Source organism: Octopus bimaculoides, chromosome 9, assembly GCF_046866305.1.
Source record: "Octopus bimaculoides isolate indiv1 chromosome 9, ASM4686630v1, whole genome shotgun sequence".
NCBI lineage: Eukaryota > Metazoa > Mollusca > Cephalopoda > Octopoda > Octopodidae > Octopus > Octopus bimaculoides.
The window spans coordinates 76924339-76951931 of record NC_142936.1 but is presented as its reverse complement, the minus strand read 5'-3'; the positions used below and the strand labels follow the sequence as shown (position 1 = coordinate 76951931).

The 27593-nt window shown below is 38.3% G+C and overlaps 1 protein-coding gene and 1 pseudogene across 7 annotated transcripts in view; both read right to left on the bottom strand.

The window, feature by feature from the left end:
* LOC106869760 (ras GTPase-activating protein 3) overlaps positions 1–27593 on the bottom strand; it is a 198918-nt gene that overhangs the window by 127213 nt on the left and 44112 nt on the right. The window contains exon 2 of one of the 7 annotated variants that reach the window (XM_089357840.1): positions 16371–16459. The exons of the other annotated variants lie outside the window; for them this stretch is intronic. The gene's annotated coding sequence lies outside the window, so the exon portion shown is untranslated. The remainder of the gene's footprint in view (positions 1–16370; positions 16460–27593) is intronic. 7 annotated transcript variants of the gene reach the window in all.
* LOC128248788 (U4 spliceosomal RNA) lies at positions 10104–10210 on the bottom strand (annotated as a pseudogene).

The window sequence follows — 27593 nt, the reverse complement described above, 5'->3', positions numbered from 1 at the left end:
TAGGCGTAGGAGTGGCTGTGTGGTAAGTAGCTTGCTTACCAACCACATGGTTCCGGGTTCAGTCCCACTGCGTGGCACCTTGGGCAAGTGTCTTCTACTATAGCCTCAGGCTGACCAAAGCCTTGTGAGTGGATTTGGTAGATGGAAACTGAGAGAAGCCTGTCGTATATATGTATGTATATATATGTATGTGTGTGTGTATATGTTTGTGTGTCCATGTTTGTCCGCCCCAACATCACTTGACAACCGATGCTGGTGTGTTTACGTCCCCGTAACTTAACGGTTTGGCAAAAGAGAACCATAGGATAAGTACTAGGCTTACAAAGAATAAGTTCTGGGGTCGGTTTACTTGACTAAAGGCGGTACTCCAGCATGGCCACAGTCAAATGACAAACAAGTAAAAGAGTAGAGTAATAGATCTGCTAAGTTAGAACTGACATGAGCCTAATCAACAACAACAACATATACTTAACTATTCTACATTTAATATATCTCACCACACCTTTTGATCCCCAATAACATTTTGGCCCATGAATACAAGAACCTTCTTCACTATACACCCCTTCCTTGACATCAGGCCACTCCATCAGTGCCCACCACAACATACTCCGTACTTCTCATCAAATCTCTCCTCAACCCAATGGCACCATTGTTTTCCCCCAATATTCGCTCTTCTTGCCAAGAAGTTTGGCCGAAGATTCTAGAAGGATGGTTAACAGTTATAAAAGACTGGTATATTCAACTTGACCAGAGAGACACTAAGACATCTTGAGGAATCTATGTTGCCCACCTCAGCAAATTGTTGTCTACTCCATCCTCTTTACCAACAGGTCATTCAAACAATACACAGCCTCATTCATGAGTTGTGCCTCAATATTCCCTTGCCTCAAAAATAACCCTGCTCACTATCTCTCTCAATAACACAATTACTCAAGCCAACAATAAAGCCCTTACACAATCACTCTCACCAGTTAGAAATAGCAGATAAAATACCCTCATATCAAACCATACCATCTTAAAAAGTAAAGGAAATGATGTATTAGATAATGTGACCATAGATATCTCTAAAATGACAAGAGGGTACATGGTTATAGTTGGACTGCCTTTGACCATAAGTATGCTCCAAGAGGGCTAAACTGAGGCTAAACAATAAATGTTAGCCCAAAGTAAGCTCTGACTAAGCAAACCTATAACAAAAGATATTCCAGCCATGACAATCTCACCCATCGTCTCCAGCTCAAACACGTGTTTAAATCCGGGTCAGACATGGTAATACAAACCTATGATCAAAAGTGTTCCACTCATGACCATCTCAACTTTAGTTTTATTAATTTATTTTTGTTTACATCAATTGTATTTCACATTACATTCATTCAATGCAGCCATGTTTTTTTTGGGGGTTTTTTTTCCGAAGGGGGCAGGGTGAGATCTGAGGAGAATTCAACTGTTATTTCTAGCAGATCAAGTAATTACATATAGGGTCCCTTCCCAGACTCAAAAGCAACACTGTTGATACTAGCAGGTCACATAACCTACTTCTGTTGATGGGAAATTGATAAGCCAGAAGGAGACACTCCGCTTTAATCTGGGACTTTAGGTGGGTGTTTTAGCAAAATAAAGTATACACATCATAAATCTGATGTTATTTACTTCCTTGTTGGTTGAATCAAGTGATATACCTTACACTATGAACACATCTGATATGCAAATTTTCTATGTCCAGATGTCTTTCCCATTGCCATCATTTAACCATTTCTCCAATAACCTGGAATGTTTTCAAGGAAGAGTAGAAACGAAAGTCATAATTAAGACGGCGAGCTGACAGAATCGTTAGCACACCGGGCGAAATGCTTAGCGGTATTTCGTCTGCCATTACGTTCTGAGTTCAAATTCCGCCGAGGTCGACTTTGCCTTTCATTCTTCCGGGGTCGATAAATTAAGTACCAGTTACGCACTGGAGTCGATGTAATCGACTTAATCCCTTTGTCTGTCCTTGTTTGTCCCCTCTGTGTGTAGCCCCTTGAGGGCAGTAAAGAGATAAGAAATGAAAGTCATTGCATAAATGATGGTGACACTCATTCAAAACTGTTGCATGATGTCAAGACAAGGAAACACACACACACACGTCATATACACACAATGGGTTTCTTTCAGTTTCCATCCACCAAATCTACTCACGAGGCTTTGGTCAGCTTGACATTATAGCAGAAGGCCCAAGGTGCCAAGCAGTTAAACTGAACATGAAACCATGCAATAGCAATGTGAATTTCATTAACTACACAGCCATGCCAGCTACATTGCACACACATACACAAACACATGTATACATACATAAGACCCGGCAAGCCAAGTGAGACCTAAATCCAAAGCCTCTGCCAGGGGTGTAGCCAGCGCACTTATGCGTTCCTTTCCTTCATTAGACACTAAACTCCGCTTGCGAAGACCTGTTGAGGCAAGTGAAATCGAAATCGAACTAAATTCGACAACTGGCACCCATGCCAACGTCGTCTCCTTCATTGGACACGAGACTCTGCTTGTGAAGACCTGTTGGGGCAAGCGAAAGCGAAATCGTGATGGCACCTGTGCCCAGTGTCGCCTTTCTGGCACTTATGCCCATAGCATGTGTAAGGTCTTTCGAGCGAGATCGTTGCCAGTGCCCCTGGACTGGCTCTTGTGCGGGTGGCACATAAAATACACCATTTTGAGCATGGCCATTGCCAGTACCGCCTGACTGACCTTCGTGCCAGTAGCACGTAAAAGCACCCACTACACTCGCGAAGTGGTTGGCGTTAGGAAGGGCATCCAGCTGTAGAAACTCTGCCAAATCAGATTGGAGCCTGGTGTAGCCATCTGGTTTCACCAGTCCTCAGTCAAATCGTCCAACCCATGCTAGCATGGAAAGCAGGCGTTAAACGATGATGATGATGATGATATCATCATCATCATCATTGTTTATGTAAGTTATAATTAAAGTTTGGATTTAAGTTTTAGATTTAAATCATGTTTTGGATTTATCCCTCGTAGTATGTTGGCAAAGCACATTCATTGCTTATGGCTACCTGGTGTCATCCACAGTAATTGCACAATCGCCACTGGATCCAAGTTAGGAATCCCACAGTGCACAATGAATATAGTAGAAACAATTCATATGGGAGATAGAATTTACTGGAAACTTTATTTAACACAACAGTCATTTTGACACATCCTGCACCACCACCTCGTATAGAGAGCTGTGCAGGATGTATCGAAACAACCACTATGATAAATAAAGTTTCCAGTAAATTCTATCTTTCACATCAATTGTTTCTACTATATATCATCATCATCATCATCATCATCGTTCAACGTCCGCTTTCCATACTAGCATGGGTTGGACGATTTGACTGAGGACTGGTGAAACCGGATGGCTACATCAGGCTCCAATCTGATTTGGCAGACACACACATACATACACACACACATACATACACACATACATACACACACACATACATACACACACACATACATACACACACACACATACATACACACACACATACATACACACACACTTAATCATTTAACATCTATATCCTATATTGGTATGGGTTGAACAGAGTGTGTGTGTGTGTGTGTAATTTATTTCGAAGAAGTAAAGTAAATTATCTTTAAGGACAGATCTTTTATACATTAATATCTTTTTGCTACGCCCCACTCCCATCAATCTTCAACAGCCAAAATACAATTCGATACAAATATGCCAACCATCAGTTACTATAATAAGAGTGACTCACTCAATAATAACTTCAAGCAGTAACAGCGTCCCACATGAAGATGTATATCGTCCAGTAGTCCTGCTTACTTTAGTCTCATATATATATATATATATATATATATATATATATATATAGATAGATAGATAGATAGATAGATAGATAGATAGATATTCTTTTACTCTTTTACTTGTTTCAGTCATTTCACTGCGGTCATGCTGGAGCACCACCTTGAGTCAAGCAAATCAACCCCAGGATTTATTCTTTGTAAGCCTACTACTTATTCTATTGGTCTCTTTTGCCAAACCACTAAGTTACAGGAACGTAAACACACCAGCATTGGTCATCAAGAGATGGCGGGGTGGGGGACAAACACAAAAACACACACGCACGCACACACACAAACACACGCACACACACACACATATTCAACAGGCTTCTTTAAGTTCTCGTCTACCAAATCCATTCACAAGACTTTGGTCGGCCCGAGGCTATAGTAGAAGACACTTGCCCAAAGGCCACGCAGTGGTACTGAACCCAGAATCATGTGGTTAGGAAGCATGCCTCTTAACCGCACAGCCAAGCCTGCAACTATAAATATATATATATATATATATATATATATATATATATATATAAAATATATTTGTATTCAATAACCAAAATATTGATTGGAAGGAATATCTAACAGCCAGTGGCAAATATCATTTAAATAAAGTTATCACATCCCCCTCTCTCTCTCTCTCTCTCTCTCTCTCTCTCCCCCCTTTCTTTCTCTCAATCATTTGCATATAGTGCAATGATCTTATCAATGAGGAATATGTTGCATTTCTCAAAGTAGCAAGTGAATTAAAATATGTATTGTAAAAGGTTTTGTTTGAGAAATTTTATAAAGGAAGGAGGAGGACAGACAGACAAACAGAGTGAGAGACAGTCAGAGAATGAGAGGAAAGAAAAGAGAGAAAGAAAGGGTGTTCCATGGTCAAGATTGCACAGTAGAAACTGCATCTGTCTGTAATGCAGCCATGGCTGTATGGCTAAAACGTTCACATAGGCGCAAGAGTAGCTGTGTGGTAAGTAGCTTGCTTACCAACCACATGGTTCTGAGTTCAGTCCCATTGTGTGACACCTTGGGCAAGTGTCTTCTACTATAGCCTCGGGCCGACCAAAGCCTTGTGAGTGGATTTGGTAGATGGAAACTGAAAGAAGCTCATCGTATATATATATATATATATATATATATATATATATATATATATATATATATATATATCGTCGTCGTTTAACGTCCGCTTTCCATGCTAGCATGGGTTGGACGATTTGACTGAGGACTGGTGAAACCAGATGGCTGCACCAGACTCCAATCTGATTTGGCAGAGTTTCTACAGCTGGATGCCCTTCCTAACGCCAACCACTCAGAGAGTGTAGTGGGTGCTTTTACGTGTCACCCCCACGAAGTCCAGTCAGGCGGTACTGGCAACGGCCACGCTCAAAATGGTGCATTTCATGTGCCACCCGCACAAAAAAAAAAAAAAAAAATGTGTGCTTGTGTGTCTGTCCCTCAACATCGCTTGACAACCGATGCAGAGGTATTGGTTTCAGTCGTGTTTGTTTGTTTGTTTGTTTGACCATGGACAAGATATCTCAAGAACTGCTAGATGGATTCAGATGAAACTTTCAGGGATGTTTGGCCTCATGAGTGGCACAAACTGATTAGATTTGGGGATTGATCCAGTACCGGACAAGGATTCTGGATTATTTTTCCGTTTTTTTTTACTTAATTTTTGACAGCAATCGGGTTCATTTTTAGTATTCTCGTTTGTGAGAGCAGTTGAGTTTATTTCAGATATTCCCATTTTAAAAATTATCTCTGGCTAATCGTTGAGAGGACGTTGGTGTTGCCTTGGCAGAGGCCTGTGCTCTCTGAGTGCTCTTCTTGTTATTATTATTATTATCTCCGACTTAGTGAAGGCAGAGGTATTGTTTTCAGTTGTGTTTGCTTTGCCCTTGGACAAGATATCTCAAGCACCGCTGGATGGATTCAGATGAAACTTTCAGGGATGTTTGGCTTCGTGACTGACAGGAACTGACTAGATTTGGAGATCAATTGGATACCAGACAAGGATTCTGGATTATTTCACCAGTTTTTTTACTTAATCTTTGAGAGCAGTCAGGTTCATTTTTAGTATTCTCGTTTGTGAGATCAGTCAAGTTTATTTCAGATATTCTCATTTTAAAAATCATCCCGGCTAATCATTGAGAGGACGTTGGTGTTGCCTTGGCAGAGGTTTGTGCTCTCTGAATGCTCTTGTTCTTACTGGTTTTTGATTCATCTCTTTTACAAATGTAGATGGGCTAAAAAGTAGTGCTAATAAAAATTGCATTACTTTCTGATTTACCTACATATGAATCTTTTTTTTTTCCTTAAAATATAACGTGTCTTGAATGGCACAACAATGCAGAGTGGACTATAATAACTGTTATAATTTAATTATCCATAGTCTGATATAATAATAATATTTCTGAATACAAAAATTCCTTTTTCAGATTTCACTAGGAATTGATCGAGTCACTGCTATAATTGGTTTTCCAATGGTTACTGAAATTTGTTTTTTCTGGAAGCGTCTCTGCAGTGGTCTCATAATGTGCTCCTTCCAGAATTCCTCATGAGAAGTGCGTGAGGGTGGCTGTGTCTCAAGCTCGTGTGTATTGGCACATCCACAGCGTTGCTTCTAAGTTATGTATTATACATGCAGTTTCTTTTTTTATAATTATAATACACGAGCATGCTATCAAAAATGAACCTACACGCATCCAGATGTAGCTAGATAATATATTGATTGCGAACCTCCAGCCCAGTTCGGGAATCAAACTCACTATCTCATGATTGTGAGCCCGATGCTCTAACCACTGAGCTAGGTGCCTTCACTATTTATATATATATATATATATATATATATATATATATATATATAAAACGTATGCATGTATGATGATCTTTTAAAGGTGCAGGCATGGCTGTGTGGTAGGAAGCTAGCTTCTCAACCACATGGTTCTGGATTCAGTCCCACTGCATAGCACCTTGCACAAGAGTCTTCTACTATAGCCTCAGGCCATCCAAAGCCTTGTCAGTGGATTTGGTAAACAGAAACTGAAAGAAGCCCATTGTGTGAGTGTGACTATGTGTGTGTATGTGTTTGTCCCTACCACTACTTGACAACCACTGTTGGTTTGTTTACATCCCCGTAACTTAGCAGTTTGGCATAAGTACCAGGCTTAAAGAAAAAGTAAGTTCTGGAGTCAATTCATTTGACTAAAAGCTCTTTAAGGCAGTGCTCCAGCATGGCTGCAGTCTAACGGCTGAAACATATAAAGACAAATATATATATATATATATATATATATATATATATATATATATATCTTATGCTATACAATCAGCACTGAAACAACCCAGGTTTTATCAATGGGGAATATCTTTCCTTGAATACAAACAATTATATGAATGGATGAAATATTACACAAGTCAATTATCTGCCTCGAATAACGTTCTATCAATGGAAGAAATATAGTTAGCTTCATATACATACACACATATACATATATATATATATATATATATATATATATATATATATATATACACACACACACACACACAAATACACATGCACATATGTATATATACTCATGCATATAGTATTCAGACAGATAAAATATGTATCACACATCTAGAATCTGCATCGAAACAACATATTAAATCAATGAGAAATGTTTAACAACACACTTCACCTCAACTGTTTGTTTCATATTATCAAGTATTGGTTTCATGTGGAACATTAATGGCATGATAAATTAAGCAGAATTATTGGGCATCGTTAAGAAGTTTGTTTCCCAACCATGCTGTCTTGAGTTCAATTGCACTGTGCACCAACATTTACTACAGCATCAAGCTGACCAAAGCCTTGTCAGAGGATTTGATATATGGAAACTGAAAGGAGCTTGGCATGATTGCATGGTAAGAAGCTTGTTTCCCAACTACAGGGTTCTGGGTTCAGGCCCACTGCGTGGCACCTTGGGCAAGTGTCTTCTGCAATAGCTTTGAGCAGGGCAAAGCCTGGTGAGTGAATGTGGAAACCACTCAACCAAAACCTTGTGAGTGGTAGATGGAAACTGAAAGAAGCCTGAAGTATATTATTATCATCATTATCGCTTAACGTCCATTTTCCATGCTGACATGAGTTGGATGGTCTGGCCAAGGTCTGGAGAGCCAGCGGCTGCACCAGGCTCCAATCTGATCTGGCAATGTTTCTACAGCTGGATGCCATTCTTAATGCCAATCTGAGTTCAAATTCCGCCAAGATCGACTTTGCCTTTCATCCTTTTGAGGTCGCTAAATTAAGTACCAGTTACGCATTGGGGGGTCAATGTAATCGACTTAATCCCTTTGTCTGTCCTTGTTTGTCCCCTCTATGTTTAGCCCCTTGTGGGCAATAAAGAAATAAGAAACATTAGCATACTGGATGAAATGCTTGGCAGTGTTTCGTCTGTCTTTACGTTCTGAGTTCAAATTCCGCCGAGGTCGACTTTGCTTTCCATCCTTTCAGGGTCAATAAATTAAGTATACTGGGGTCAATCTAATTGACTGGGCCCCTCCCCAAAAATTTTGGGCCTCGTGCCTAGAGGAGAAAAGATTCTATAATTTTAAGGCGGTTGGGCTAACAAAAACATTAGCTTTGTGCCTAGAGTAGGAAAGAATATTGTTCACTTCCAATCTTCCATGAAAAACATGTATGCTGGACCATGAGAAAATATTATCTTGCTTGGAAACAGGTGAGGGTTGGCAACAGGAAGGGCACCTAACCATACAAAATTTGCCTCAACAAGTATCATCTGAACCAGGCAAGCACAGAAAAGTGGACATCAAATAAGGTATTGTGGTGCAATGGATAACTACAGATCAGAAGATTCCAGGTTCAAATCGTAACTAACACCCATGCTGGTGGCACATTAAAGGCACCTTTTGAGCATTGGGCCTCACGGAGGCAGTGACAAATGACCAAGTCCCTTGGCGATCTGCCATGCTCGAGAAGAAAACCTATCAAGCCAAGTGAAATCATAGTCATGAAAGATACTGGTGTCACATGACTGGCCCTTGTGCCGGTGGAACATAAAAGCACCTGTTACACCCTTGGAGTGATTAGCGTTAGGAAGAGCATCCAGCTGTAGAAAATCATGCCGGATCAGACAGGAGTCTGGTGCAGCCCCTCAGCTTACCAGCCCTGGTCAAACCATCCAACGCATGCCAGTATGAACAACTGACGTTAAATGATGATGATGATGATGATGATGATCATGATGATCAGAACAATAGTGATCATCATCATCATCATCATCATCATTTGTATATGCATATGTATGCGTGTGTGCATTTGTAGTGCAGGGAGAGAATTCATACAGATGACTAAGCATTTCGTCTCATGAGACATTAAGACTCTGCTGCATAAAAACTGAAGCTGGAATGCAATAAAACACCAATGAGAAAGAGCAGTAATATGCAAACTGCTGCTTCCATTCCATAGTTCAGTTAATTATTACATTATTATCGAACAATGCTATCATGTCATTTCAGCATAAATACATATTTCATTATATACTTCACTTGTAATCAATCATTTGTCATATACATAAAATATATATGTATACATCTACACACACACACATATACATGTATGTGTACACACATACACTTATATATAGAGAGGGGGAGGGGAGGGGAGAAGGGGAAAGAAAGATTGGGTATTTGCCCTTGTAAGACGGAAAAAAAGTTGCCAGAAAGTGATTATAAGGGTGAATACCCAACCTTTCTCTGTTGTTTGTAGAGTTTTGCATTCGAAATCTACTTTCTCACCTGTATATCTATCTATCTATCTATATGATGATGGATTCTCTTGTCATGAACAACAAATGAGGATTCAGTAAAACAAAGCGTTAATCATGTTCTATGGACATGAATGTGTCTCCTAGGGCCTACTGATGCCTTTGCAAACCTTTTGGCAAATGGAACAAGTTGAAGACTCAGTTTGTTTGAGTGGTCGTGTTTGTTTGAGTGGTTTCATCATTATGAAACTGATACATGGAACATAACATGATATTTTAATAAGAAGTTTTAATTTCGATCATTTAAAACAGGAAGTTTGTATCATCAAACCAACGGTGGTCTCAGATGCTTTGGCATCAAAAGGTTTAAGGAACCTAAACTGAGCAAAAACTGTGACTAATGGTAAAGAATTTTTCAATCTCAAAACAATGACCTCATTGGTGTGTGTGTGTGTGTGTGTGTGTGTGTGTGTGTTATTATAATAATAATAATAATAATAATAATAATTTTCAACTAGCAATAACCACGCCTCGGATAACTCTCATTGGCTATGGTACCGCCTCTGCGATAATAAACATGAAATTCTGTCTGTCCATCCGAGACCCTGTATCTCAGTTTATATTTTGCTCTACATAGACATATACCTTTCTGGAACCAGGATGATCCTGGGATTGAAAATCTACCCTTCATTTGGGTCTTGAACATCCAGCATTGGGATCAGGTCTGGATAAGGATTTGTTAAAAATTATTTGGTAAAAATTATTTGGTAAAAATTATTAATTGATTTATTAATTAATAAATTGATAATCCTTTACCCTTTTAATTTGTAATAATTATTCACTCCCTGTTAGTATACGCAGATTCTCTGCAGTATCACTTGTCGCGCACATGGTAATTTCTTGAAGGAAGGACAGTTAGACTGGCTGACCGAGGTGGATTCGGTTATGCTTTCAGATCTGTGTCGGTGTAGAATGTTACTCGTCCATGCTTGCACAGTTTGCTAGCATAGTCGAATTTACTACTGGAATACAGTATTGATGAAGGAAATTGATTATCAATCATAATCCAGAAACGCGTCTACTGTTAACTTTCGGAATTGGTTAGTTTTTCATTGTTTTTTTCTTCTTGTTTTCGCCTTTGTGAGTTACAAGTGATACTATCTGTGGGATTCTCAGCTTTTTTAGCTGCTATTTCTGAACTTCGGTATATGGTAAAGCAAATATTTGCTGATCCCTTAATTATGTTTATATATATATATATATTTGTGTGTGTGTCTGTGTTTGTCCCTCCACCATCACTTGACAACTGATGTTGGTGTGTTTATGTCCCCGTGAATTAGCAGAGGTCAAAAGAGACCAATAGAATAAGTACCAGGCTTACAAAGAATAGTCCTGGAGTTTATTTGTTCGACTAAAGACAGTGCTCCAACAAGGCTGCAGTCAAATGACTGAAACAAGTAAAAGAATAAATGAATATATACACACGCGCATGCACACACACACACACATACACATAAGCTTCTTCCAGTTTTTGTCTACCAAATCTACTCACAAGGTTTTGATCAGGCCAGGACCAGAGTACAAGACACCTATATTGTCACACATATACTGATGCGGTCGGGGATAGCAAATGACAAAGAGAAGTTGGTAAAGTATTCCAGGGGAGAAAAATAGACACAAAAAAAAAAAAAAATCACAGCTGTCACAAATCAATTAACAAAATTAAGAACCAGTTTTACAAATTATACTCAAATTAACTATCAGGAAAAGAGTGCAAATGTAAGTGCATAGAAGCATGTGGAATGAGATGGCCTAACTATATAATTAAATCCACACTAAGGTTTCACACAGTGTTCTAATTAAATACAGGCAATCCTCAATAAACACACACATACATATGTACACACAGCCACACAGACTCATACATATGTAACAGATATTTGACACACTTTATCACAAGTGTGCAATTCAGCAATTTAATAATTACACACAAAAATCACATAACATAAACACATAAATTTTAGTTTAATGAATAAGATTTTTTAATGTAAACGATAAGTTAAAACGATGATCATCTAAATATTAAATTGGCTATATGCAGCTTCAGTGTTCATCCCACTGCATAGCACCTTAAGCAAGTTTCTTCTATTATACGTAGCCTCAGGGCAACCAAAACTTTGTGAGCAAATATGGCAGACAGAAACTGAAAGACCATTGCGTGTGTGTATATGTGTGTTTATGTGTTCGTGCAGTTGAGGCGCAATGGCCCAGCGGTTAGGGCAGCGGACTCGTGGTCATAGGATCGCGGTTTCGATTCCCAGACCGGGCGTTGTGAGCGTTTATTGAGTGAAAACACCTAAAGCTCCGCGAGGCTCTGACAGGGGATGGTGGCGAACCCTGCTGTACTCTTCCACCACAACTTTCTCTCACTTTTACTTCCTGTTTCTGTTGTGCCTGTAATCTAAAGGGTCAGCCTTGTCACACTGTGTCACGCTGAATATCTCCAGGAACTATGTTAAGGGTACACGTGTCTGTGGAGTGCTCAGCCACTTGCACGTTAATTTCACGAGCAGGCTGTTCTGTTGATTGGATCAACTGGAACCCTCGACGTCATAAGTGACGGAGTGCCAACAACAACGTGTTCATGCATATGTTTAACTCACAGAAAATTGCTCAGCTACAGGTGATGACAATTCTGTTATTTCTCCTGTCAAACAGATTGTTAGCTAGCTTTGGGCCTTTGAAGAGATGGAATCAGATATACCTTAGCTGAAAAACAGGTAAAGGTTAGTCACTATAAGGGCAACCAACTGGCATGGAAAAATAGAGGTAAAATTAAACAAACGAGAAGAGTTAATTTGTGATCAATACTGGTTTCATAGTACTTTCACAAACTTTAATTAATGTATGGTCTTAATTAGTTGTCTCCTTATGTTTGATATAAAATATACTCTATGCAGTCAAAAGGACTGAGCATATATTAACATGAATGTTGTTGGCACTCCGTCGTTTAGGACGTCGAGGGTTCCAGTTGATCTGATCAACGGAACAGCCTGCTCGTGAAAATAACGTGCAAGTGGCTGAGCACTCCACAGACACGTGTACCTTTAACGTAGTTCTCGGGGATATTCAGCGTGACACAGGGTGACAAGGCTGACCCTTTGAATTACAGGCACAACAGAAACAGGAAGTAACAGTGAGAGAAAGTTGTGGTGAAAGAGTACAGCAGGGTTCGCCACCATCCCCTGCCGGAGCCTCGCGGAGCTTTAGGTGCTTTCGCTCAATAAACACTCACAATGCCCGGTCTGGGAATCGAAACCGCGATCCTATGACCACGAGTCCGCTGCCCTAACCACTGGGCCATTGCGCTTCCACATTAACATGAATACACAGAAATAAATTTAATTTATCCAGATCACCTGGACAAGGGGAAGCATTTGCTTCTGCAGCAGATTCCAGCCTCCACAATCCCTGTCCACTGCTTGTAGAATCATCCTTAAATACTTAGACATACCGAGAACAGCTTCTTTGAAATCATCTCTTCTACTCAGGTGCAGATGTGGCTGTGTGGTTAAGAAGCTTGCTTTGCAATCACATCGTTTCGGGTTCAGTCCCACCATACAGTATCTTGGAGAAGTGTCTTCTACCATAGCCTTGGGCTGATCAATATCCTGTGAGTGGATTTGGTCAGTGAAACTGTGGAAACCCATTGTGTGTGTCTGTGTGCCTGTGTGTGCACGTGCAACATGTGTGGGTGTGCAGCATGTGTATGTGCACAGCATGTGTGTGTGTGTGTGTGTGTGTGTGTGTGTGTGTGTGTGTGTGTGCCTTTGTGTCTGTCCCACCACCACACTGCCTGCCAACTGGTGTTGTTTTTTTTTTTTTCGTTTTTTATATCCCCATAACTAAGCAGTTTGGCAAAAGAGACCAATGGAATAAGTACCAGACTGATCTGTTTGACTAAAACCTTCCAAGGTTGTGCCCCAGCATGGTCGCAATCCAAAGACTGAAACAAGTAAAATATACTCAGCTCAGACCCTTAATAACCACATTAGTCCCAAACACTATAATGGAGTGCATACCACCAATGAGGAGTGCAGAGAAACATCAATTGGCGAGTACTCTAGCTCCCACCAGAATCGACAGAGATGTAAAGAAATATAGACTGGACAGTAGAGAGAATACATATCCAAATTCTAACACTGCATTCCTTACAATGGTTGCTTGCTGCTTTCTAGCTTGCTTCATGCTTTTGCTTGATGGGGTTGGGGTCATCCCAGGTTAGTAGTCCCAGAAGTGTCATCATATGTAGAGTGGACTAGGTCCACTGGTACTCTTCATTGCTGGCAGTCCCGTGCCAGCCCCTCCGCATCCTCCAAGGTGATGTTGAGCCTCTGGAGATGTTCCTTAATCATGTCCAGCCATCTGGTGTGGCGCCTACCACAAGGCCTCTTCTAGCCCAGAGTTGCTGTGTCAAACGAGAGTAGAGCCCTAGTAAGATGATCTTGCAGGTGACAGCTACAACAGTTGCAATGGTTAGTCCACATTATTCTGTAAGGAGCCTAGAACTGGTTTCCTGGTTTCTCTGTGAAGGTGCATGGCTTAGTTGTTAGGGTGTTGGATTCATGATCATAAGATTGTAGTTTCAATTCTTGGATCAGGCAATGCAGTGTGTTCTTGAGCAAAACACTCCATTTCACGTTAATCCAGACCACTTAGCTAGTAAAAATATGTAACCCTGCAAAGGGGCTGCCATCCCATCCAGAGAAGAAATATATACTCTTTACAGTAGACTACTGAATATCAGAAATTGATCTTCACATAAGAAGTGGAATGGTATGTCTAAAACATCTAGAACTACAATTCCTAACCAGGAAGAAAGTTCCCTTAGGGATGTAATTTTAAGATTTCACAGGAAAATAATTTGGGGATGTCAGTGGGGTAATTGGTTTTAGAATGAAAAATTCTTTACCATTAGTCATAGTTTTCACAATATTTAGTCTCCTTAAACCTAGAGACTTCCTGTTTAAAAACGATCTAAATTAAAACATTAAAATATTGTGTTACTTTATGTTCCAAGCATCAGCTTAATATTGACGAAGTTACTTTGCTATATTCCTCATTATTTTCTAATCTAAATTAATTGAAAGAAATGTAGTGTATTTCAACAGAAATATGGAAGGAAAAGGGTTAATGTTGATTTTAAAATGCTGATGTTAGAATAATATAAGACTTATTAATATTATGTATGGTGGGTGCTGAAAAGATCCTGGCTTTGGATAAAAGAAAATACAGGAGGATCAGTTAATTATGATTTTATTCAACATATTCCCCTCTCAGATTCACACACTTACTGCAGCAGTCCTTCAGTTTTTCTAAGCCCTACAAAAGAACTCAGAAGGTTGGACCTCCAACCAAGCCTTTCACAATACACTTAAAGCCAGGAACTTTTCATTAACCCCTCATAATAATTAGTGTTGCATATAAAACTACATTTTTAGCATAAGTAGCAGGAAAATAGGACAGTGAACAGGTAAACAAAGGGAAATACAGAAAAAAAGAAAAAAAGGGAACCATGATCTAGATCAGGGGTTCTCAACCATTTTTTATCTATGAACCCCTTTGATTACTATTTTATTCTGGTGGACCCCATCGCTATTTGATGTTTAAAAACTAGTTTTATAGATACTTCTTTCAAAATGTTTATTTTATTTTTTGCATATTAACTTGTGTAGGTTGAACTATGTAAAATGTTAGAGAAAGAAACTTTGCTGTTTCTTGCAATACATACAAATACATACATCGAAAGCAAAAATTTTTCAGGGGCACTTAAAATGCTACTGTCGCTCCCCAATTTACTATTTTGTTGCATGGACCCTGCAAAATCTTATATGGACCCACAGGGGCCATATGGACTTTGGATGAGAACCACTGAACTAGATAGAACAAGAGATCTGTGGGTTGCACCTAACTGTTTGGCCAAATACCTAAGTGAGTACACATACACACACATATTGACAAAGGGCTTCTTTCAGTTTCCATTTACCAAATTCACTCACAAGGTTTTGATCAGCCTGAGACTATAATAGAAGACACTTACCTGCACTTATAACCAACTGATGGTGATTCTTAGTAATATGACCTTTGTTAATTCCCAAGGAACTGGACATTGGCTGAGGTCAAACCACTCATCTCTACCGCTACCATGACCTAACCTACAGGCTTACATAAGCCAGCTGGATCTGCCAACAGGCATAACATAACCTCACTACCACACAGCATTCCTACAATCAATGACTGCATGTTAACATGTAAAGTGTTGATCCAGACAAGCTGAGCCAGGTTGCTCCTAAGTATTATTTGATCTGTTTATTATCTTTTACTATCTCTTTATCATCAGCTTAGTTTAAGTGGTGACCTGAGTTACTCAACTAGAAAATCATCTTATAAGATAAAAAATAGAGTTTGTTTGGGTTATTTATGTGTGGAGGAGGTGGGGTGTTTTATAAGAAATCATGTGTTAAAACAGATGTTGTGCCTTGAGAGGGTCGTTTTGCCAATAAAAATACATACACTGGCAATATTTCATTTCTTTTTATTATCTGGCAAAATCATTAGAGCATCAGACAAAATGTTTTGCAATCTTTCTCCAGACTCTTTACATTCTGAATTCAAATACTGCCAAGGTCAACTATGCCTTTCATCTCTATGAAATAAAATTTTTTAAATCCTTACTTGAAAACAAAAAGGGTTGGTGACAGGAAGTGCATCAAGGCTGTAAAAAAATCCTGTTTCAAAACCAGACCCCTATTTCAACCATGCTACTGTGAAAAAAAAAGTGGACATTGAAACAACAAATAAGTGGAGCCTTTTTATTACAAACTGCATGAATTACAAACCCTATATTTTTCACTTACACCACTTAAATCTTTTCTAACTTGAAGATTTACTATGGCAGAAGTTTAGAAGAGATATTAGGAGACAAATATTGTGTAAAAAAGTGCCTATCTCTAACTGTGGAGGGAACTTATGGTAGTGGTAGACCCGGGAAGACATGGGACGAGGTGGTGAAGCATGATCTTCAATCTTTGAATCTCACAGAGGTAATGACTAGTGACCAAGACCTTTGGCGATGTGTTGTGATTGAGAGGACCCATCAAGTCAAGTAAAATCATAGTTGTGGTAACTGGCACCCGTGCTGGTGGCATGTAAACACCTTTCAAGTACTGGGCCTCACAGACACAAAATGGCTGAGTTCCTTTCGAGTGTTGGGCCTCACAGAAGCAATGACTGAGACCTTTGGTATTGTGTCGTGCTTGAGAAGAAGACCCATTGAGCTGAGCAAAATTGCAGTCATGGCAGATACTGGTGTCATGCCAGTGGCAAGTAAACGCACCCATTACATTCTCGGAGTGGTTGGGGGGTAGGAAAGGTATCCAACCATAGAAAACCATACCAAGTTAGACTGGAGTCTGGTGCAGCCTTCCAGCATGCTAGCCCAGTCAAACCGTCCAACGCATGCTAGCATGGACAACGCATGTTAAATGATGATTATTCTGTTTTTAAATGGGAATGCTTATATGCTGCCTTTTTTAAAATATTTTATCTATCACTTGGAGAAACAGAATTTAAGAATAATGACTTAACACAAGGCACTTTCTAATTATATTTTCCTAATGGTATGAAACATCCACTGTATATATATATATATATATATATATATATATATATATATATATATATATATATATATAAATTTAGTAAATGGAGTAAAACGCATATGTTAACTGCATACTTTTATTTCCAACATGTTTCAAAGATTACAAATTATACCTTCCATAGGAATAGGTGATGTTGATAAGAATGTAATCTTCTCTTCAGGGAAATGCATGGGAACCAGCTTAAACGTAAGACATTTTAACCGAATATGAGAACTGTAGTTGGAGAAGGATGTTACGTTATTTTGTCCGAGTTATTTATTAACTAGGAGAAAATAAATACATATAATAATATATATATATATATATATACAGTGGATGTTTCATACCATTAGGAAAATATAATTAGAAAGTGCCTTGTGTTAAGTCATTATTCTTAAATTCTGTTTCTCCAAGTGATAGATAAAATATTTTTTAAAAAGCAGCATATAAGCATTCCCATTTAAAAACAGAATAAAATAAAACAGGGTCTTGTTTGGATTAGCACATCAGTATGGTTATACCTTATAACAAACATTCTCTCTCCTATAAAAGAAATGCAAATAGGCTAATTGGATTGACCTACATAAAACAGGGTTAATGCCAAGCAGATGTTGGCCTATATCAGAAATAGGGTTAACGCCATACAGATGTTTAGAATAAAGAGGGATGGGGAGGAGGTACAAAAAGAACAGAATGGTTATGATAATGATAAAAACTACAAGAGGGAGAGAGAGAGAGACAAACAGAGAGAGAGAGAGAGAGAGACAGACAGACAGAAGAACAGTTCTTTGGGAGTTGAGACGATGTAGAAATTAAAAAGCATTGGAAAGAGATAGATGAAGCAGAGATAAGGAGTGGGGGAGAAAAAGATATTTAATATGTGAGGAAATCAGACAAAGCCATACATTATAGATTCTGAAAAAAAAAAATTCTCTACAAAAAAAACAAAAAAACATTATAATTCTAGAAATCAAAATAAGCCATTGCAAGGACAACGCCTTAAATTTTGGAAACATTATTCCATTTTTGACCAAGACCCCTAAACCAAAATTTACAACATTTGAAGCCAAAACAAAGTATAGATTAAGATAACTAAAGTAAATATTAAGATGACCTAAGGGGTCAAACATTTGCGAAGTCTTTTGATCAGAGATAGGGTAGTTTGTTGTTGTTGTTGTTGTTTTTCATGTGGGAGAGAGAGCAAAGGGTTGTTTTGTTGAAGAATGAGAAGGATAGGAGGGCTGAACGGGGTTAGATAGATTTTTAATATTGTTTTACAGGAAACACATGTGATATGGAAATCTGAAGATATGCCGATACAGAGTCAAGACAAAAGTATTTTTAATGAAGGTGTGTCGCGAAACAGGAACAAGAGAAAGATAAACAGAAAATATTGTGATTCAAGATTTTATGCAGATACAAAAATCTGGCTTTGCAATTTTCCTCGAATGGCGCTGCGCATTTATTTGTACATGTGAACTGAGACTGTAACAATGTAAGGCATTTGTACTATTAAACCGGTAGTGTTAGTATGCCTCTCATGGCTAGAGTACCGTTTCACATTCCATGTAAAACACAAGTATGCTTCAAAACAGATTATTAAGAAAGAGGATTTCCAAAATTGGAAACAAATTTTAATCGTACTCCACTTAATTTCTATAGAAACCAAAGATAAGATCTAGATTCATTAGTCATCATCTTTTCTGGTTTTGCAAGTTACTTGGTGACCTCACACGTGCCAGTGGCATGTAAAAACACAACCAGGACACTCTGTAAAGTGGTTGGCATTAGGAAGGACGTTCAACTACAGAAATCATACAAAAGCCGACACTAGACATCTATGCATCCTTGTGGTTCACTAGATCCTGTCAAATTCTTCCACCCAGGCCAGCATGGAAGACAGTCATTAAATGGTGATGATGATGATGACAATGACGATGATGATGATGATGACGACAATGATGATGATGATGGTGATGATAATGACAATGATGATGATGATGACGATGATGATGATGACAACGATGATGACATGTCTCATCATCCCTTTCAGTGTGACACAGAATGTGACATGGCCGGCCCTTTTGAATTACAGGTATAACTCATATTTGCCAGCTGAGTGGACTGAGGCAATGTGAAATAAAGTGCCTTGCTCAAGGAAACAATGCACTGCTGGGTATCTGTTATGATGTGGTGTTTTCCATACTTATAATATGTGGCCATTTACTTATACACACACACATATAAAAACACACAAACATGAACACACAGACACATGAATATGCAGAATACATACATACAAATGTACAAACATACATACATGTATACATACGCATGCATACATACATTCATATGTGCACACATACTGACCCACACACATGCGCACAAACAGACAAAAAGAACGCAGCTCGGATAATGGACAGTCAAGAACTATTGAAAAGGTTGCAAGACACAACGAAAATTTTAGGAGAAATAAATAACTAAATGAGTGGAAACTTTACCAGTGAGTGTGTTAAATAATAAGGCACAAAAACAGAATGACCTTCCCTAGACACAACAAAATATGCTTCAACACACAAACTCACATAAAGAATCTTGCAAACCAAATCCAAAAATGAAGTTATGGACAGTGTGTCCCTCACTAACTAAAAAAATACGAAAAAAAAGCGGGGGTCCATGATTGCTCAACCATTACAAGGTTCAGTCATTGTTGCAGTATGGTGGATTGTATGGCTCACTGACCTCGAAAGCCAAGCCAGCAAAACGCAAAGCTCTGGTAAGATCTCCCATGCTGGACAAGTCAAAGCATAGAAAGTAGATTAACATGGACCACCTCTTCACAAAGGTAAAAATCAATTTACATAGGGCCAACAAACCTACGTAAGAAAAGGAAAAGTTACAGAAGCACTGATAACAATTCAAAACAAATAAGACCTCAAAGAGAAAGGCCTTCCTTGGAGGAAAACAGTCCAATATCAAGAACAGTAGAGAAGAGTTGTCAACAGTCTATGCTCTACTGGGAGTGAAGAGCTTAAATAAAGTAGTAAATATGCTTGCTAAATGAAGGTGTCTGGTTTAGTAGTTAGAGTGTTGGACTCATGATCTTAAGATTGTGGTTTCGATTCTTGGACCGGGTGATGCATTGGGTTATTGAGCAAAACACTTCATTTTACATTACTCAAGTCAACTCAGCTGGTACAAAATGAGTATTCCTGTAACAGACCTGCATCCGATCCAGAGGGAAAATATATACATCACAGAATCCAAGAAACCGGCTCTGTGAGTCTCTATGACTCAAGAAGAAGCTTTATTCATAATTCTATGGTTGCTAAAACATGTAGGCATGGAACATAAAGAAGGAATAGTTTTAATATCAAAATTAATTTCACTGATGAAGACCACTGCTATTTTCTTTGAACTCTAGTTTGTATTTAATGTTCTATAAAAGTTAAAATACTTATGCCCCAATTTCTGCAGAATTATGAAAAATGAAACAGGTTAGTAATCTCTTCTCGGTAGAGGTGAACGATTCCTATTATATGGGTTAGTGATTCTCAATATTTTTGATGTCGTGGCACACTGAAGATCAAGTGAATAAAAGTTACTGATGCATTTCGTAAGGAAAGATAAGAATTATTGGTTGTACTTAGTATTGGAAGTTTAATATAACTGGTTGTACTTTGTATGGAAATTCTTTTTAAAAAACGCTCTCAATTAAAACTTATATTCTTTTCTACTCTAGGCATAAGGCCCAAATTTTCTATGGCCAGATGCCCTTCCTGTTGCTAAGAAGCCCTCCACCAACATCCAGCCACCAAAAAAATTTTGCAGCAATGCAGAACATGATTTGAGAACCACTGCTTTAGATCCTAATTTCAATAATTCTCAGTCTCTGGCACCACTACATTGGTGATATTCCTGAGTGTCTTCTATAAGAATAATGAAATGCCTTCATTCAGATCTAACATAACTTGAAAATTGGCTTGAGGGTTTCCAGCTGTGATGACTTCAAATTCTGCACTTGCAATTGAGAAAAAGCTATATATATATATATATATATATATATATATATATATATATACATATACACACACACACACACACTGAGTGCCAGTTTTGCCACTTTTCATAGCCCACCATGATCATTTTAACATACATTTTTCTCTGTTAGATTAAGTTTGAATGGTTGGCAATATAACCAAATCTCCCTAACTAATTAATAAATCATTTCTAAGATAATTGTGGTAATAATGATGCTGCAGCTGATGATGATGATGATGATGATGATGATGATAATGATGATGATGAGATAATATTTGGGGGACATGCCATAACAAGTGCATTAAGTACTAAATAATCAAAGTACACGTATGTGTGTGTGTGTGTGTGTGTGTGTGTGTGTGTGTGTGTGTGTGTGTGTGTGTGTGTGTGTGTGTGTGTGTGTGTGTGTGTGTGTGTGTGTATGATTCATTCATGAAAGAGCATTAGCTTTTAATCTTGACAAAATCCAAACTTGTAAGTAATCTATCTAAGAGATTTTTATCAGCAATTATTAATCAAGTACGAATTAAGTTTAAACCATAAGCTTTGTCAGTACAAATAAGTCATATAACACTATTTCTTTAAATATATCAGAAGTAAGTGACAGAACCAGGAAGGTGGTGAAGGGGTAGACTGAACTGAACATTGCAGTGAATCTTATCTTTTTATTTACTACTTTTGGTGATATTCTGTGCTTGAGAAGATTCATTAAGCCAAGTGAAATCGTGTCACATAACTGTCACGTAAAAAGAAGCTTTCGAGTGATGGGCCTCACAGAGGCATGTAAAAGCTCCTTTGAAATGTTGGGGCCTCGCGGAGGCAATGAGGAATGACGGAGACCTTTTGCATTATGTCGTGCTTGAGAAGATACATCAAGCCAAGTAAAATCGCAGTCGTGGCAGATACTGGTGTCACACAAATGGCACCCATACTGGTGGCATGTAAAAGTACCCATTAAACTCTCGGAGTAATTGGCATTAGGAAGGGCATCCAACCGTAGAAACCATGCCAAATCAGACTGGAGTCTGGTGCAGCCTTCCAGCTTGCCAACCATGGTGAAACCGTCCAACCCATGCCAGCATGGACAACAGACGTTAAATGATGATGATGATAGTAATCCTTTTAGTATCTATACTAAATATTCTGCCTGTTTTTTTTTATGCTCAAACTGTCCAGATCCAAATCCAGAACTTCAACACCTACCCTACAATATCAAAAATGAACGATTACATCATGGAAATCTCAAAGCTATGGGATTAAGCATGATTAATTCAAAATAAAGTGAATAAATAAACATTACATTTGACAGAATAATCTGAACGCTCAAGAGTTAATAGAAGCTTTATGATATGACACTGGAGTCAGTAAGACAATATATGCCTGACCGTCAGGTGCATAACTATTTGGATGGGTGGGGGATCGTGCAGATATGTGTGAATGTATGAGTGTGAACTGGCTCAGAACTCAGCCCATCATCAAAAAATAAGAAAAAATAAAAACATAAAAGAAGGGTTGGCCTCAAGAAGGGCATCCAGTATAAGAAATCTTAGCCAAGTAGACATCAGAACACAAAGATGTCTTCAGACCTTGTCTAACCCATGCAAACATGGAACATGGATGTTCAATGATGATGATGGAGTCTTTAATAAAAAATGACAGAAGCTAAACATTAAAAAACATAAAGGAAAACATTTTTATTTTATAATATTTTTCTTGAAGTAGTTGCATGGGTCGATAAATTAAGTACCAGTTGTGTACTGCAGTCAATCTAATCGACTGGCCCCCTCCTCAAACATTTTCAGGCCTTGTACCTATAACGGAAAGGATTATTATTATTGTTGTTGTTGTTTTCCTTTTTCTTTTCCTCCCAAGAGACAAAAATAAAAGAAATGAAAAGCTATTTGAAGTTAACTAGTAAAATACCAAGGCAATATCTGACACCCCGGTCCCTAGCTAGACCCTACCCCTGCCTCTTTATCTACCATCTAGACTACCCCAAGTCTGTAGTTTGTTTAAAAAGTAAGTGTGACTCAATAACATTCACTGACGGTTAAATGTGATTCCAATCTGTAAACACAGTTCAAAAGTATTAAAAAAGAAAAAAAAAGGCTACAATCAAGGCACCAGGACTGGATTTCCGATTAAACAAATTCTAAAGAATTCACGCAATCAGCTACAAGATCTTGAATATAGTACATATCTGATTTAAGAGACGACAGGAAATAGAGAATGAGAGAGAGAAAGAGGGATGTTAACTGTTTCACAAACTACAAGGGCCAAATAAATATGAACAGTATTTTCTATCTTACCAGAATCAATAAAATTCAATACCAGTAATATACTTGGGATAACATCAGTAGATTTTAACAGAGTATCGCAACAATGTGGGGTGGTGTATACAGTAGTTAGGGGTGTCAAGAGGTTTTAAATTTGTATAACATAGGCAGAGGCACAGTTCAGTGGTTAAGAAGTCTGCCTACCAATTATACAATTCCAGGTTCAGTCCTACTGTGTGGTACTTTGGGCAAGTGTCTTAAACAAAGACTTGTGAATTGATTTGTTAGATGGAAAACTGAAAAAAGCCTGTTATGTACACATGTGAAGGGACGGAGAGAGTCTCCCTCTCCCTCTATCTATCTATCTCCATGTTTCTCTCTCTCTCTCTCTGTCTTGACATCATATACAATTGGTTGTAAACAAGCATTACCGTCATACAAGAGGTGTCAATTTCCTCAATCTTTCATGAAAATAAGTGTGTGTGTGTGTGTGTGTGTGTGTGTGTGTGTGTGTGTGTGTGTGTGTGTGTATTTATCATTCTTAAGCAAGAGTGTTGTTGACAGTGACTTCAAAATTTCAGCCAGGTAACAGTAGCTTAACAGTCCAAAACTTCAAAGTCACTGTCAACAACATTCTTATTAGAATAATTAAACTTGTACTCAACAAAAGTATAGAGTAATCCATCAGATTCATATAAAATTGTTTTTATTACAACTGAACATAAAAACAAAAATTAACATTATATATATATATATATATATATATATATATATATGAGGCACAGTATGGCTGTATGGTAAGAAACTTGCTTCCCAACCACATGGTTCCAGATTCAGTCTAACTGCATGGCACTTTGGGCAAGTGTCTTCTACTATAACGTCGGACCAACTAAAGCCATGTGAGTGGATTTGGTAGATGGAAACTGAAAGAAGCCCATCATGTGCGTGCGTGTGTGTGTGTGTGTGTGTGTATGTGTGTGCATATATTTTTGTGTTTGTGTTTGTCCCCCACCATCACTTGACAACCAATGTATGCATGTTTACATCCCAGTAGCTTAGCGGTTCGGCAAAACAGACCAATAGAATAAGTATTAGGTTACAAAGAATAAGTCCTCGGGTCTATTTGTTCGACTAAAGGCAATGCTCCAGCATGGCTGCAGTCAAATGACTGAAACTAATAAAAGAAAGAATAAAAGATATATATATATATATATATATATATATATATATATATATATATATCATATATATTGTATATATCACACACACACACACACACACACATACATATATGATAATAGTCAAAGTTAACTATGGCAGGTATAGGAAGAAGAGAGGCTGAACAATGTTTGTGCTCTGGTACATATTAGATCATATTAACTGTTACTAGCTGATGTAGTGATTTAGTTTACAATTTGACATACAAAACATTAAAGTGCATATTACATACCTGCAAAAGAAGTTCATAGCACATACATGCATGCAACACACACACACACACACACACACACACACACACACACACACACACACACACACACACACATTGTGAGTATTGAAATACTGTCAGGCAGAGACATGTGAGAGAAAAGGGTAAGCCAAGCTGAGAGTACAGAACAAAGACAAATCTTCATGAGAAGTGACAGAAAATAACGTCTGCATGGTTAGGTTGGAGTAGATACTACTGCACCCAGTTTGGTGTGATGGTTGTGTGAAGGGTGGAGGAAAAGTGCATTTTAGAGTATATATATATATAAAGACATTTGAGTGAGATCGTTGCCAGTGCCGCCGAACTGGCTCCTGTGCAGACGGCGCGTAAAATACACCATTTTGAGCATGGCCGTTGCCAGTACTGCCTGACTGGCCTTCGTGCCGGCGGCACGTAAAAGCACCCACTACACTCTCGGAGTGGTTGGCGTTAGGAAGGGCATCCAGCTGTAGAAACTCTGCCAAATCAGATTGAGCCTGGTGTAGCCATCTGGTTTCACCAGTCCTCAGTCAAATCGTCCAACCCATGCTAGCATGGAAAGCAGACGCTAAACGACGATGATGATGATATAGGCAGATTTCTTTCAGTTTCCATCTACCAGATCCATTCAGAAAGTTTTAAGTTGGCATGGTGCTATAGTAGAAAACGACGTTACTCTATCTCTTTCTCTTTCTCTTCCTCTATCATTTTTTCCCCCTCTCGTTCTTCCTCTTTACTACTACGTATCTCGCTTTACCCCTCTCATTCTTCCTCTGTTACTGCTATGTATCTCTTTTTTCCCCCTCGTACTTCCTCTCTTTCTCTTCTCCTCTCGTTGCTCACCTATTCTTTTACGTCCTCCCTTTGTTTCTCCCTCTACCACTCTCTCTCTTCCCCTTACACCGGCATGGTCACATGCTTCCGGTCAATAATCCTTTTCTTCCTTGGCTATCGCCGAGCAAACACGCGAACTACTTCGTCCCTACTTTCAAGTTCGTGCCTCACAGCGTTCATACACACATAATTTTTCTCATCTGGCCGTAAAGCCTTTTCTGTTTGTTTTCCTGTCTTGTTTTTTGTCCGCCACTACATTCCTCCATGGCAAGATTTAATTTATGTATACAAATTTAATTTGCGGTCCATGGGAAGAGCCGTTTTAACGATGCGTCCTGCCCGGCTCTTCGAAACGCCAGTGTTAAAACGGGGGTAGCTGATGAAGTAGAATGTTCTCTATGTGGCTTGTGTGTTTTCTCGTCTACGTTTTGTTTGCAATGTCCTGTACCCAGATATGCACCTATACATACAGGTGAATGTCGGTATGCACATACCTGTACGTATATATGCATATACTCATTTACTATTTGTTTTTATATATATATATATATTAGAAAAAATAATAAGGTACTCAGATACCTGGATGGTTGTACATTTACAGCTTTTTATTAATACGTCACGTTTATAAAAACATATAACATATTAATAAAAATCTGTAAATGTACAACCATCCAGATATCTGAGTACCTTATTATTTTTTCTAATATATAATTCCTGTACATCACCTCCAAACCTTCTAATATATATATATATATATATATATATATATATATATATACACACACACATACACACACACATACACACAGATATATACACATATTTATTATTCTTATAGAACAATGTTGTTGACAGTGACTTCACAGTTTCAGCCAGCTAATCTATCGTCAGACAGTCTGACAATGGTTTAGCTGGCCAAAACTTCAAAGTCACTGTCAACAACATTTTTGTATAACAATAATAAACTTGTACTCTACAAAAGTATAGAGTTACCCATCAGATCAATGTAAAATTGTTTTTATTATAACTGAACACAGAAACAAACATTGATACACAAACACACACACATATACATGTATGTATGCGCATGTGTGTGTGTGTATTAATGTGTATCCTTGTCTAGATATAAGGTGATGGTTGCAAATAAGCAGGCCAGGTTGATCATTGGATCTATTTTAAAACGGGGGCACCAGTATTTTCTTAACGAAACACTAACGAAACACTTTGAAACTTGGGACACTGGTAGAATGTGTCATATAAAACATCTTTTACTCTTAGTCTTCTTAACAAAAAAAAGGAATTCGCAAGTTATTCCATGTTAAAGTTGTCGTATTTCTGTAATTTCAACCAATCACTGACGTCTATTCAGCTGAATAGAGTTACTGCTGGGCGGTCATAAAAATGTTATTCCCTGTGACATATTTCATCCAGTTTAATCGTAATTTATACGCATATATTGTTTATATAATAAATTACGCTGTGCGTATCTATGTGTGTAACAATTTTAGAGTTCGGATTCTAGAGTTAGGGTTAGTTTTAGGGTTAGGGTTACGGTTACGGTTAACAGTCTAGTTAGGGTTAAAGTTAGGGGATTAATACGATATACACCGTTACAGCGCTAACTGTTTTCAACTGAATA